The sequence below is a fragment of the Homarus americanus genome, unplaced genomic scaffold, assembly GCF_018991925.1.
Source record: "Homarus americanus isolate GMGI-L3 unplaced genomic scaffold, GMGI_Hamer_2.0 scaffold57980, whole genome shotgun sequence".
Lineage (NCBI taxonomy): Eukaryota > Metazoa > Arthropoda > Malacostraca > Decapoda > Nephropidae > Homarus > Homarus americanus.
The window spans coordinates 13,589,203-13,603,565 of NW_024716703.1; the positions used below are offsets into that span (position 1 = coordinate 13,589,203).

Genomic DNA, 14,363 nt, shown 5'->3' on the forward strand with positions numbered 1-14,363 from the left:
AGAGGCAAGAAGAATAAGAAAGGTGGAGGAGGAGGAGGAAGAAGAAACACGAGAAACAGGAAGAAAAGGGAGAAAAACCACGAGAGGTAGGAAGGAGGAGAAACAGAAAGAAAGGAGGAAGAAAGCCGAATGAGAAAAGAAGAGCTGGAGGAAGAAGAGGTAGAGGAGGAGGAGGTAAGAGACATGAGAGATAAAGGTGGGGGTGGAGGGGACAGGACCAGGGAGGAGTACATGAGATAAAACAGAGGAGATAAATAAGAGAGAGAGATGAGAGGGAATAGAAAAACCAGAGAAAAATAGAGAGAGAGGAAAGAGAGACAAGGGAGTCATGTAATCACCAGACAGACAGACAGACAGACAGACACAACAAAAATAAATCACAGGAACATTACCATCATCCCCGCCTCTTCCGGCTCCTGTACGAGTGAGGGCCGAGAGCTACGACCCACCACCTGTGTACCACTAAACCCAACCATGACGGAGGAGAATCAGTGGGGCATAAAACCTGACACAGCGTCATTATGGGTTGGTATAAACTTTATGGGGAAGCTTCACCTAGGCCTCCCATTCTCAGGAGATTCATTAAAGAGTTATGTTCTGTGTGTGTGTGTGTGTGTGTGTGTGTGTGTGTGTGTGTGTGTGTGTGTGACAGGTGAGAAATAGCAGGTAAATAGGTAGAGTAATTAAAAGAATCATATCAGTCACTGGGAACCATCACCTGGGGTAAAGTGCGTCGAGGGGCTGAGTCAGCTGATGAGGGGAGGTGTTAGACCTGAGTGAGTGTCTGAGAAAGGGAAGAAGGGAGGGGGGGAGGCCAGTCTAGGGTGAGAGTTAGAGGAAGGAGGAGGAGAAAACAGGGAGAGGGAGGGAATGAGGAGGGAAAGGAAGGGAGAGATTGGAGGGAAGTGAGAGGAAGGAAAGGGGAAGACAAAGAAAGGAAGGAGAGGAGAGAGATAGGAAGGGGGAAGAAGAGGAAGGGAAAAAGAGGAAGAGAGAAAATAAGGGAGAAGGAGAGAGGGAAGAGACAGGAAGGAAGGGGGAAGGAGGGATAAGGGGGGGAGAGGTAAGAGAGGAAGGAAGGAGGGTAAGGAGGGGTAAGTAGAAGTTACTCAGGGCCACACACACGCCACGTCCTTTATAATTATGTTGTCATCCAGGAGAGTACCTACCGATATCACCCCCCCCCCTCCTCCTTCCTTCCTCACTCTCCTTCACCTTTAATACTTAAGAACATAAGAACATAAGAAAATAAGGAGTCTGCAATAGGCCGATTGGCCTGTGCTTGGCAGCTCCTGTCTAGCGTTACTACCACTCTCTATCATCCATGAATCTATCTAGCCTCCTTTTGAAACTTTCCAGAGTTCCCGCACTTACTACAAAGTTGCTAAGCTTGTTCCACTCGTCCACCACCCTATTTGTGAACCAGTTTCTTCCTATCTCCCTCCTAAACCTAAACTTATCCAACTTGAATCCGTTGCTCCTAGTCCTATCCTGCTCGGATATTATAAGAACTTTATCTATATCCCCTTTATTGATTCCTTTCACACACTTAAATACTTCTATCATATATCCCCGCACTCTTCGTCTTTCTAGGGAATGCAAGTTAAGTTTCTTTAACCTATCCTGATATGGAAGGTTTCTAAGTCCCGGAATCATTTTTGTCATTCTTAGCTGCACCGACTCTAGTGAATTTATATCCATTCTATAATAGGGGCACCAGAACCGAACCGCATAATCGAGGTCCTTCCCTCCCCTTCATTATACCATGTTCGTGAGAGAGAGAGAGAGAGAGAGAGAGAGGCCTATGTACTACACTAATATCATTCTACTAGTCGCTATACCTGGTCTCTGGTCAGGCTCGTGTGTCTGTGTTAAAGTAAATGAGCTGCCAGACGTACGAGGCATCCAACTTGATGTATGGTGGTGCCCTTTCCGAGTACCTCTCTCTCTCTCTCACATATCATCCTCGTCTCCAATATCTCCCTCCTACCTCTTCCCCTCCCCTTTAACCCATCAAGCCCCCACCCTCCTCTCTCTTCAATTACTTCCCCTCCGACTCCTCTCTCACATCCATTAGCTTGATCTTGAAACAAAAGACAAAAGTTTCTCGATGATGTAACTCCACGAAACACGTATGGCCCTGAGTGACGCCCACCAACTTGTTTCCACACCAAAAATTACCTTAAAACACACCAACACAATTTTTTAGAGAACAAATAAACCAGAAAAAAAACCTCTTGTAAAGGCGTTCCATATTTGTTCAGGTGGATGATGACGTCACGAGAGGAAAAGAGGGAGGGAGGGAAATGAGACACGGACATACATATCTTCTAATAAATATATCAAATTCTATAACACCAAACTCTATTTAATGTACAGTCACTCACAAAAACTATCTCTACTTGAGGGGGGTCGATGAATTTCAGAATGAGCGCTGACTCCTGTTGTCTTGGTAGAGTTGTCAAAATCCTTCGTCCGTTGTGTCATATTTTTCGACACAATTTTGTATAGAGTTTTTTGAGTGACTGTACAATGTATATAAGTCATGATAATATAATTGTTAAGTTACATTCCAATAATTCAATTCAGTAATCATATAAATAAACTAATTCATTACTTCCCCGTAAGAGTCGTCAACCAGCAGCAGTGAGTGACGACTGGCCACACTGCTCCACTTTATAACAAATACATAAAAAAATATAACTCACAAGAATACACTCACTGGCAACCCCACCAATCCATTTGTACAGTGAAGCCTCCCTATAACGGACACCTCTCTCCATGTAATCCGTTAGTTGGGGTGTTTATCATCTAATAGAACCTCGATATAACGAAATTTCATCTCTATACAGCTAGTTCGTTAGATGGAGGTTTCACATCAAATAGACCCTTGTTAGACACATTTACACAAGAATAAATCAATCATGAAACTCGACAAAAACAAAACGATAGAATTGATGCAGGAGACGAAAATCAACTTCAATCCCTGTCTTCATCTTTTTCCCTTCATCTTCCTGTTTCTCTCTCCCTTTTCGCATGTTTTATATTTCATTCCTCCTCTCCGCACCTCTTTCTTATCAAAAATCTATTTCTAATCTCCTAAAGCCAATATATTAGCTCACTCCAATAATTCGACCGTAACTTTCCAGAATCCACTTCGGCTTGTTGGTAAACAGACCAGGAAGCGCAACACTGCCAGACGTAATTATGTCATCATTTAAACTCCTGAGCGGTACGACACTCTGCCGGGTATAATGAGGATGGGGAATGAATCCAGAGTGCGTTACGACACTCCCCGACCAACCTACCATGAACTTAATGACGTCATCGTTTAACCCCCCCAGCGCGGTACGACAGTTTGATCTAACTTATCGAGCCAAATTTACGACATCACTTAACCCTAATGTGATAAGACACTCTGGTTCAGCTCATGCAGGGTAGCTTCGTCATCATTTAACCTCAACACGGTATGACGACACTCTTCAGGTCAATTTATCGAACATAACTACGTCACCATCTGCCCTGAGGACGGCGTGACACACTACACCAACCTGCCAGAATTAATGCCAGCGCGGTAAGACAGTATGGGCGGCCGTCTGGCAGTGTGGATTTCCAGGTATATATATGCCGCAGTCTCCCACTTAAGTCATTTGCATCACGATGAGAGTGAGGGGCACCTTAGGCCAGCTCCTATTACTGTAACATCTGATGTTTTACGTTTCATCAAAGTAAGTTTCTATAAATTAATTAAAACGTGTTCACCTCTACATGGATTATTTTACGCCTAATGTCGGTTTGCTGAGCATTATGTACTGTAGCTACATAGAGATCTCTCGGCAACCAACTCAGTTTACAAGTATGTACAGGTTATTACAGGTAAGACTACAGTATTACTCACTGTAGTCAGCTGTAGCGTCGCCAGCCGGGTTGTGTTAGATATTTCGATGAATTACGAGGACGAGTGTGTGTGTGTGCCTGGGAAGGGTGTTCGCTCCCTTCTTGTCTTTATATATAAGGGTTTCGTCCCCTGAATCGACCTAACGACCAGGGCAACGAGGGTAATCAACCAATCAACGACGAGCTCTCCCTCTCTCTCTCTCAGCACTTCACCTTCAGGAGGGGTCAGTCAAATTATTTACTACACTCATCCCTGGTCAGCCCACACACCCTCGCCTCAACAAAACCAGCAACACGACACACAGACTTGACCTGACCATTTACTTTCGGACTTTTGACCAGAAGAAAAAATTAAGGACTCCTGCAACCAGCGGTTAACTAAAGTCCTCATTGTGTTTACGCTCTTACTAAGTTTTTTCCCCGCGCGGTAGTTGGAGATATAACAAGGGAATATTTTTCTCCTCAACAACCAAAGTCGAGTAAGAGTGTTTGATGTTTTGGTGACAGAAGAGGTGTCTGGTGTACTCACGACACCTACACTCAGAGAGTTAATTCTTATATTTTGTCAGCCTATGGTGAATACCTTTTTTGACCTGACTGGTGGAGAGATACACACCTAAGGAATATCTCTTTTGTTTTGTTTATTTTTCACACCAACTGGAAAAACACAGAAGGAATCTTAACATTACGTGAGGGGGCATGACTTCACAGGTGTCATCAATCAAAGGTTGTGAGGTTGTAGTTAAGAGAATTCTTTATTTGATAATGCCATCATCCTCTGTTTAACTACCAGAAACGTTTTTTCTTTAAAATAAAAGTCCAAGAAAGGAAATTTTTATTATATCTAAGAGACTACGGGGAAGATGACGTAACGCGTCACATTTGGGATTCAGGAGCGGACCCGCCAAACTTTGTGACCTGTAGTAGTAGTACTGAGTGCGTTTGTCTTTCTGGTTGATGCTCGTACTCTTCCCCGGCCTCCTGTGACACACCATTTCATCACTCCTCTACCACTGACAACTTTATCATTATTCTCAACACACGGAACTGTATACACACCTAGACTACCTGCTCGAGGAGTGAGTGACGAATATATCGAGGTTGAGTCAATAAGAAAACGTAAATTCTTTGTTTTTTTATTCTGTAAGTTTGACAAATCAAGGTTTTTTATTGAGACACGGCAAGTTATTAACTGTTTGTACGAGCAGTGTTGTTGTTGTTGGCCTGGAAGTACAAGTCATGGCTCCTGGTCAAGTGGGTAAGGTTAGTTTACGCTAGATTAACCTAACGTATACCCTAGTTTAGCGTATACGTTAGGTTAAGTTAGTTTCCGTTAGATTAGTTAGTTTAGGTTAGGGTATACGTTAGGTTAAGTTACTTTCCGTTAGATTAGTTAGTTTAGGTTAGGGTATACGTTAGGTTAAGTTAGTTTATGTTAGATTAGTTAGTTTAGGTTAGGGTATACGTTAGGTTAAGTTAGTTCCGTTAGATAAGTTAGTTTAGTTTAGGTTACGTTAGGTTAAGTTAGTTTCAGTTAGATAAGTTAGTTTAGGTTAGGGTATACGGGTTAAGTTAGTTTCTAAGTCGTTAGTTTAGTTTAGGTTACGTTAGGTTAAGTTATTAAGTCGTAGTTAGTTTAGGTTAGGGTATAGTTAGTTAAGTTAGTTTCCGTTAGATAAGTTAGTTTAGGTTAGGGTATACGTTAGGTTAAGTGTCATCTAAGTCGTTAGTAGTTTAGGTTAGGTTAGTTAAGTGTCATCTAAGTCGTTAGTAGTTTAGGTTAGGTTAGTTAAGTTAAGTCGTTGGTAGTTTACGTTAGGTTAGTTAAGTGTCATCTAAGTCGTTAGTAGTTTAGGTTAGGTTGGTTAAGTGTCATCTAAGTCGTTAGTAGTTTAGGTTAGGTTGGTTAAGTGTCATCTAAGTCGTTGGTAGTTTAGGTTAGGTTAGTTAAGTGTCATCTAAGTCGTTGGTAGTTAGGTTAGTTAGTTAAGTGTCATCTAAGTCGTTGGTAGTTTAGGTTAGGTTAGTTAAGTGTCATCTAAGTCGTTAGTAGTTTAGGTTAGGTTGTTAAGTGTCATCTAAGTCGTTGGTAGTTTAGGTTAGGTTGGTTAAGTGTCATCTAAGTCGTTGTAGTTTAGGTTAGGTTGGTTAAGTGTCATCTAAGTCGTTAGTAGTTTAGGTTAGGTTAGTTAAGTGTCATCTAAGTCGTTAGTAGTTTAGGTTAGGTTAGTTAAGTGTCATCTAAGTCGTTAGTAGTTTAGGTTCGGTTAGTTAAGTGTCATCTAAGTCGTTAGTAGTTTAGGTTAGGTTAGTTAAGTGTCATCTAAGTCGTTAGTAGTTTAGGTTAGGTTAGTTAAGTGTCATCTAAGTCGTTAGTAGTTTAGGTTAGGTTAGTTAAGTGTCATCTAAGTCGTTGGTAGTTTAGGTTAGGTTGGTTAAGTGTCATCTAAGTCGTTAGTAGTTTAGGTTAGGTTAGTTAAGTGTCATCTAAGTCGTTAGTAGTTTAGGTTAGGTTAGTTAAGTGTCATCTAAGTCGTTAGTAGTTTAGGTTAGGTTAGTTAAGTGTCATCTAAGTCGTTGGTAGTTTAGGTTAGGTTAGTTAAGTGTCATCTAAGTCGTTAGTAGTTTAGGGTTAGGTTAGTTAAGTGTCATCTAAGTCGTTAGTAGTTTAGGTTAGGTTAGTTAAGTGTCATCTAAGTCGTTAGTAGTTTAGGTTAGGTTAGTTAAGTGTCATCTAAGTCGTTAGTAGTTTAGGTTAGGTTGGTTAAGTGTCATCTAAGTCGTTAGTAGTTTAGGTTAGGTTAGTGTTAAGTGTCATCTAAGTCGTTAGTAGTTTAGGTTAGGTTAGTTAAGTGTCATCTAAGTCGTTAGTAGTTTAGGTTAGGTTAGTTAAGTGTCATCTAAGTCGTTAGTAGTTTAGGTTAGGTAGTTAAGTGTCATCTAAGTCGTTAGTAGTTTAGGTTAGGTTAGTTAAGTGTCATCTAAGTCGTTAGTAGTTTAGGTTAGGTTAGTTAAGTGTCATCTAAGTCGTTAGTAGTTTAGGTTAGGTTGTTAAGTGTCATCTAAGTCGTTAGTAGTTTAGGTTAGGTTAGTTAAGTGTCATCTAAGTCGTTAGTAGTTTAGGTTAGGTTAGTTAAGTGTCATCTAAGTCGTTAGTAGTTTAGGTTAGGTTAGTTAAGTGTCATCTAAGTCGTTAGTAGTTTAGGTTAGGTTAGTTAAGTGTCATCTAAGTCGTTAGTAGTTTAGGTTAGGTTAGTTAAGTGTCATCTAAGTCGTTGGTAGTTTAGGTTAGGTTAGTTAAGTGTCATCTAAGTCGTTAGTAGTTTAGGTTAGGTTAGTTAAGTGTCATCTAAGTCGTTAGTGCCTCAATATCATAGCTACTGTTATCCTGTCTCTCGCTCCATCACACACACACACACACAGGTCATCATGCCCGGATTCTCAAAGTTACGTGCGCCATAATATTTCCCTTTGTGGGCCATAACTAAGGCTAGTTACAGCTGGGTCTCGGCGCATGTTTTGCACCATTAAGAAGTCGAAATCACACTATTGTGGTTACAGCGAAGTGGTTAGATCCGGTGTAATAAGTCCAATTAAGAAAGGTACTTAACGTGTGAGTCAACCTTTGAGAATTAATCTATATGTTGTGGGGTGTTGGGGAGAATAATTAGTGAAGGCCACACATAAAAAAACGCCATTACCGTCGCTCCCAGGCCATAACACCTGCCACCAACTGTGTAATGAGGAACTGTGCGGTGTGTGACACCTTGACAAACACCTGTGTGTGACACCTTGACAAACATCTGTGACACCTTGACAAACATCTGTGACATCTTGACAAACACCTGTGTGTGACACCTTGACAAACACCTGTGTGTGACACCTTGACAAACATCTGTGACACCTTGACAAACATCTGTGACATCTTGACAAACACACCTTGTGTGTGACACCTTAACAAACATCTGTGACACCTTGACAAACATCTGTGACATCTTGACAAACACTGTGTGTGACACCTTAACAAACATCTGTGACACCTTGACAAACATCTGTGACACCTGACAAACACTGTGTGTGACACCTTAACAAACATTTGTGACACCTTGACAAACATCTGTGACACCTTGACAAACACTGTGTGTGACACCTTAACAAACATTTGTGACACCTTGACAAACATCTGTGACACCTTGACAAACACCTGTGTGACACCTTGACAAACACCTGTGTGACACCTTGACAACCATCTGTGACACCTTGACAAACACCTGTGTGACACCTTGACAACCATCTGTGACACCTTGACAAACACCTGTGTGACACCTTGACAACCATCTGTGTAAGATTTTAAACACTGTCCCCTTATCTCTCTCCTCCCCTCCATCTCCCTTTATCTCTCTCCTCCCCTCAATCTCCCACCTCTCAGTGTCATAGATGACCTCTCTCTCTCTCTCTCTCTCTCTCTCTCTCTCCCTCAAAACCTCTCACTTCTTACGGGGATTAGCCCACCCGGGCACAGGTCAATGACCCACATCGGGGCCTTAGGGGGCGAAAATGTAGTAATAATAATAATAATAATAATAATAATAATAATAATAATAATAATAATAATAATAATAATAATAATAATAATAAAGAACCATAAATAAATACAAAAATTAAAAAATCAAGAGAGAACAAATAAATGTACCCTGTATGTTGTGTTGTCAGTAGTAAGAGAAACAATTGAGACCCTGCAATTGTGTATAAATGAGGCAGAAAGTCAGATCAGTAACCTGGGACTTGGTCACAAGTTTCGTGATGCCATATGGCAGCAGAGTCTACCATTAGACAAGACATTATGCTTCCAATATCTTCCCAGGCGGTAGTACCTCCCTGTTTGGTAACTGCCTACTACCTCTCCCCCTCTCATTTACCTTTCCCAAGCACTCTCACTCACTCTTCCTCAATTCCCTATCACTCATTCTCCCAAGCCCACTCACTCACCCATACTCCCTCTCACCTTCTCCTTCAATTCCTTCTCCCAAGCCTTCTCACTCACTCTACTCCAAACCCCTCTCACTCACTTCCCTCCCACAATCCCTCTCCCTCAAGACCTCTCACTTACCTCTTCCTCCCTCACCTCACACCGCCAACAGATAACTCCCAATTTGGCTCCCCCATTTATCTTAAGGGGGAGATAGCAGTCACTCCCTCTCACTCTCTCGCGGATCTTTATTCCTGCCTTCAAAAAGTTCCTTCCTTTCTTTTCCTTTCATTCCTTCTTTCTTTTCATTCTCCTTTCATTCCTTAGATTCCATTCCCCTTTCATTTATTTATTCTGTCCTTTTATTTCTTCTTTTACGTCACCATTTTTTCTTTCATTCCCTCCTTCCTTCATTCTTTTCTCCCATCATTTCTTCTTCAATTATTTCTTTCCATCCGCCTCCTTCCTTCTATTGTTCCTTCTTTCTTTCCTTCGATTATCAAGTTCAAAAGTCCTAAAAGTGAACTTATACTAAAAATATATCTTGGTTCCAGTGTAGGTAATCAGAGTAGGGTGACACAACGTCCTCTTGCCACCCCCCAATAACCCGGTAGTGGTAAGCTGTAATCATCTATGGATACTCTCCTGGGGTACACCAACACACCCCTTCCCCCTCTCCACAAGTTTATTTCACCTCACGGTAACTTCTCCTAATCTAACACAGCTTAACCTAACCTAACGCTATCATAGCCTAACCAACCTAATGTAATCTAACTTAACATTATAAAAACTTAAGCTAACCTAACCTAATCTTATCTAACCTAACCTAATGTAATCTAAATTAACATTACAAATTCTAATGCTAACCTAATCTAACCTAACGCTAACCTAACATTTAAGAAAGAAATGTTATACTAATTCACTGACACAACACTTTAAACGGTATGGGTGTGTGAAGGAAGAGGGAGGGAGGGAGGGGGTGAAGGAGGGAATGAAGGAAGGAAAGAGGCAGGGAGGGAAGGAGAAGTGTCTACATGGGAATAATCTAGTAGGAGGAGAATGTCAGCAGCCACTCCTTTCCCAAAACCTTCCTAGACCTGACCACTTAACACAAGGATGGAGGTGAGTTGACTGTGATGGTTCAAGAGAATTTTAATCTACCTTGAACTTTATCATAAATCCATCCACTTCTGCTGACAACATGTCACAACCGTTCTTCACCTTGGTATAAAACTCTCTAACCCATCCTCTCCTGTGTCCCTTCCCTGGTTCAACCTTTCCTGCCAAACTAACAACACATTCATTACTGCTCGGAAACATGCTGAGCACATCGTCTCTACAAGGGAAAGAAAATACTAGATACTGTCTGAAACATAAAACCCTTCATTCTCACCACACTCTGGTTATTAGCAAAGTCAAAATTTTTACAACAGCTTCTCGAATTCTACCACACACACACACACACACACACACACACACACACACACACACACACACACACACACACACACACACCTCTCCGCCCTGATCACCACACAGCCCAAGATAAAGGTCTTCTGGCTTCTTTGTTTGCCCGAAATTCAACACATGATCCTTGTTAACAACCTCCCCCGGTGCCTGTTCCAAATCCACCCCCATTCCTTGCAAACACCTAAATTTTATATTGTACCAGCCTAGTTTTTTGTTCTTTGTAACCCACGGGCGTCCGCAGGATTTTTTCTGGGAGAGCTGTAATACTACCACTATATGAGGTCCAGAACTTTTTTTTTCATTTGCACAATTAAATGACATACCTTCAAGGGCGTGGCCAAGGTCTGGTAAAAGGATGGGGGCGCCCCGTGACTAGAACAGCAGCGAGGTTCCCCACACACGTCTAATGCCAACCCTTATCCCCTCCCTCACTCTCCGCCTATCGAATTTCTCATCTGGTCTGACAGTATCTGTTAACTACTGTACTTCCAGGGAATTACTAGGGCGAATCCAGGAATTTCCCAAGGGGAGTATACTAATATTAAAAGGGCACATTAAGTTGGGTAGAAACAGCAACTTCGTTTACATGTACTGACACAACTGTAATGGGTTTCTATTGTACAAACTTGATAACCTGCAGAATGAATATTAGAATTATTATTGTTACTACTGTTTATGTGTGACAGGAATATTGATTAGAGGTGATCACGGCCTCAGTGTATGATATCCGCCTTATTTCACCTCGAGTCAATATTCCCGTCAAACATAAACAATAGTAACAATAATAATTATAATATTCATGTGATAACCAAGAGCAGATCAAGAGAACTAAGACGGGGTGAACACGAGTCTATCCTATTACTACACAACTTTGAGACCCCACGATCTTTGTATAGAAATATTCCCAAAGCCAAATTCTATGTTCTGTTTATTTTAGATATGTAAAGTAAGCACCGCAAACATTCTCCAAAATTTGTAATTGAAGCAGCCGACAAATGGCACAGTTGAGTTCAGTTTTAGCCATCATCTTCACTCATCACGATACATCATAAACTATAAACGTTTTTAAAGAACAATTAAAGAATAATGAAACGCCCTGTAATGTCAAATGCTAAAACATCAATGAGCACAAATCAACATAGTGCCTTGTTCTTATCTAAAAGCAACTGTTTATATTACTAATCATGAGCACAACAATATTCTCTTAGTATAATAATAATCCAAACACAAGCATACCAATTACCAATGCTGTACAGCCATACATTAAATACTGTAATATGGAAAATGACCAAGTCAACTAGTGATATTCAAACCTCAATCTGCCACGCTGCTTGTGACCGCCTCCACCACCCCACAGTTTGCCGAGTGCCCCGAGAACTGTTTCACCAGAGAAAAGGCTGGACTTTTACCGTATTGTACTTTAAATATGAAGTTTATCATTAAGATAGGCACATATACAGTAGATACAGCAACATTCATCCAGTCCCGTTTTATCTTCTCCTTCCGACTTCAAACATCTAAAAAATTGGGGATCTGGCAACACACAATGTATAGAACCCACTCTGGCAATAAAGTTCTGGCCCTGACACATATTTAAAATAAAAAATAACTAAATTTATGGCAAAATAAATCCCATATTATGATACGAATTTTGTAAAACAATGTCACTTTGGTGGTTATGCAAAAATCTGACGTCAATCGCTTATATGCATCTCGGAACTAGAAAACATTATGAAATTTATGCATGGTCACAGAAGTGCTGTCATGCCACTACTAAGATATAACACACTTCCAAGTAAATACTTCGTCCACCACAGTAGTCAGTGTCTCACTAACTACATAAAGCCATTTTGGAAAAGGGCAACTTTTTTAATCTACAGTATGTCTATATATGATTAGTAGTGTAATTACTCGCTTAACCTAACCCAAACTTAACAGTGCTTACACTAGTTACATATAGTTAGGTTATTCATTATACTATACGACGTGTTAAAAGAAACAACCAATTTTACCATATAAGAACTAATTCCAATCAGTTCTAACAGTAAAAATAAACCTACCAACTCCCCTTCACTATCTCCATGTGAAATTTCTGTGATTCTACCTTAGTATCTGGGAAGATATTGGAAGCATAATGTGTTGTCTAATGGTAGACCCTGCTGCCATATGGCATCACAAAAATTGTGACCAAGTCCCAGGTTGCTGATCTGACTTTCTGCCTCATTTACACACAATTGCAGGGTCTCAATTGTTTCTCTTACTATGACAACACAACACATATATCGTTTCTTACTATTGATCTTTTTTTGTGTTTATGCTTTTGTTATTATTTTATTTTAATTATTTTTAATTTCATTATTATTATTATTATTATTATTATTATTATTATTATTATATTTGTGCCCTCAGGCCCTAATGTGGGTCATTGACCCGTGAACGTAAAAAAATAAAAATACAATTTTACTCGGAAATAGCCCAGTGAGGTAGTAAAGTACAAGTCTATTTTCTTTCACCGTAAATCCTGCATTTGTTAATGTTAATTGTGGGAGATGAGTTATTTTATTTGTTAACTTCTTATCAATAAGGATCAGGGGTCGAAAATATGAAGAAAAATTGAAGTTCCATGGATTTCTAAACAGTCGCGAAACTGCCGTACAGTTGCCCGTGTTTTGTTCCAATATCCTAGAAACGTGACGTACAGTACGGTTATGAGGTGCTGTATGTTGTTTTAAAATAGTCACTTTTCAACAGGTTGAAGATCTCTTTACATTTTTTATCAAGTTATAACAACAGTTTGTATATTATCCCTTTTATTACATTCGAAACGTATCAAAATAATGCTCTTGTCTAATCTACATGACTTTCGGAACACCTGATACTCGAGCGATCTTAATTTGTTGTAACTTGATTGTAGGGGTCAGGCCACGAGTATATTTGGGAATGGTTTAAGTACCTTACAAAACTTACAAAAAAAATAAAGTAAGCCATTACACTGTACACGCGTCATTATAATTGGTGGAACATAAGGAAACGAGTTCAGTTACTGTATAAATAATGCTAAGGTTACGGGTACTCACCAAACTGGGTGTGATGCTGTTGTCATGGATGTGATGCAGTGGTTCTTACACTTACTAGCCGAGAGACAGGTATGAGGGTTTACCAGGTAGTTATTCTTGCACGATAATGTTCACTTACCACTACACGCATGCTCTATGGGATACTAACAATACGTTAATATTACTGTACGAGAATAAATTAACCATCAATTACATTAGGCTATCCACTAATGTATGAAATAAATCGTGTTGGCAGAAATCACTAAGTACAGCTGTTTTAATGCGGTCCTGCACCTACTTCACTATTATCAGTCCGAGCAGACAACACCTCGGATACCTTACACTTCCTAGGGGCACTGCCGCCCCTAGGAACTTAAGCAGTTGTCGATGAAGGTGTAGTGCTACGATGACAGAACTCGTGAACTCGTGACATTCAAGTCTTCACCAAACAAATATATGTGTTTTCAATCGTCAGCAGCACAGGACTGTTAGCAGTATAATCTTTAGACATTATTTTCTATGATTCTTGATAATATCCAGCATATTAAGAGACTAATAACGCCGAAAACTAAGCTAAATTAACTCCCATTTCACTCGTCACTTGTAGTAAACAAAATACTCCGACTACTGGACACTGGCTCCTGCCACTCCGTGACGTGTTCACAGGTTGCCAGCTCGCACGACCACTCTCCGTTTACATCAGTAATTTGATCTTTTATTTTTTTTCTTTTTGACAGATGAACACTATTACTTGATTTCTGAAGTTATGATGAAGGGTTAGTGTAGCTGGAGGGAATCCTATCCTCTACTCCGAACGGTCAAGAAAGACTCCCGTAACCATTTGTTTGCCAGCCGAACGCTACTCAACCAAAACATTGAGATCAAGAGTGGTCGGTAAGCGTTGGACCTGGTGGCCATCAAGACTATCCTACAACCTGGTATTACTTCTTCAAAACAACACAGAAACTTAT

General features: G+C 40.4%; 1 long non-coding RNA gene across 1 annotated transcript in view; it reads left to right on the plus strand.

The window, feature by feature from the left end:
- Positions 1-14,363, plus strand: part of LOC121858286 — a 54,659-nt gene that overhangs the window by 34,908 nt on the left and 5,388 nt on the right. The window lies entirely within an intron of this gene.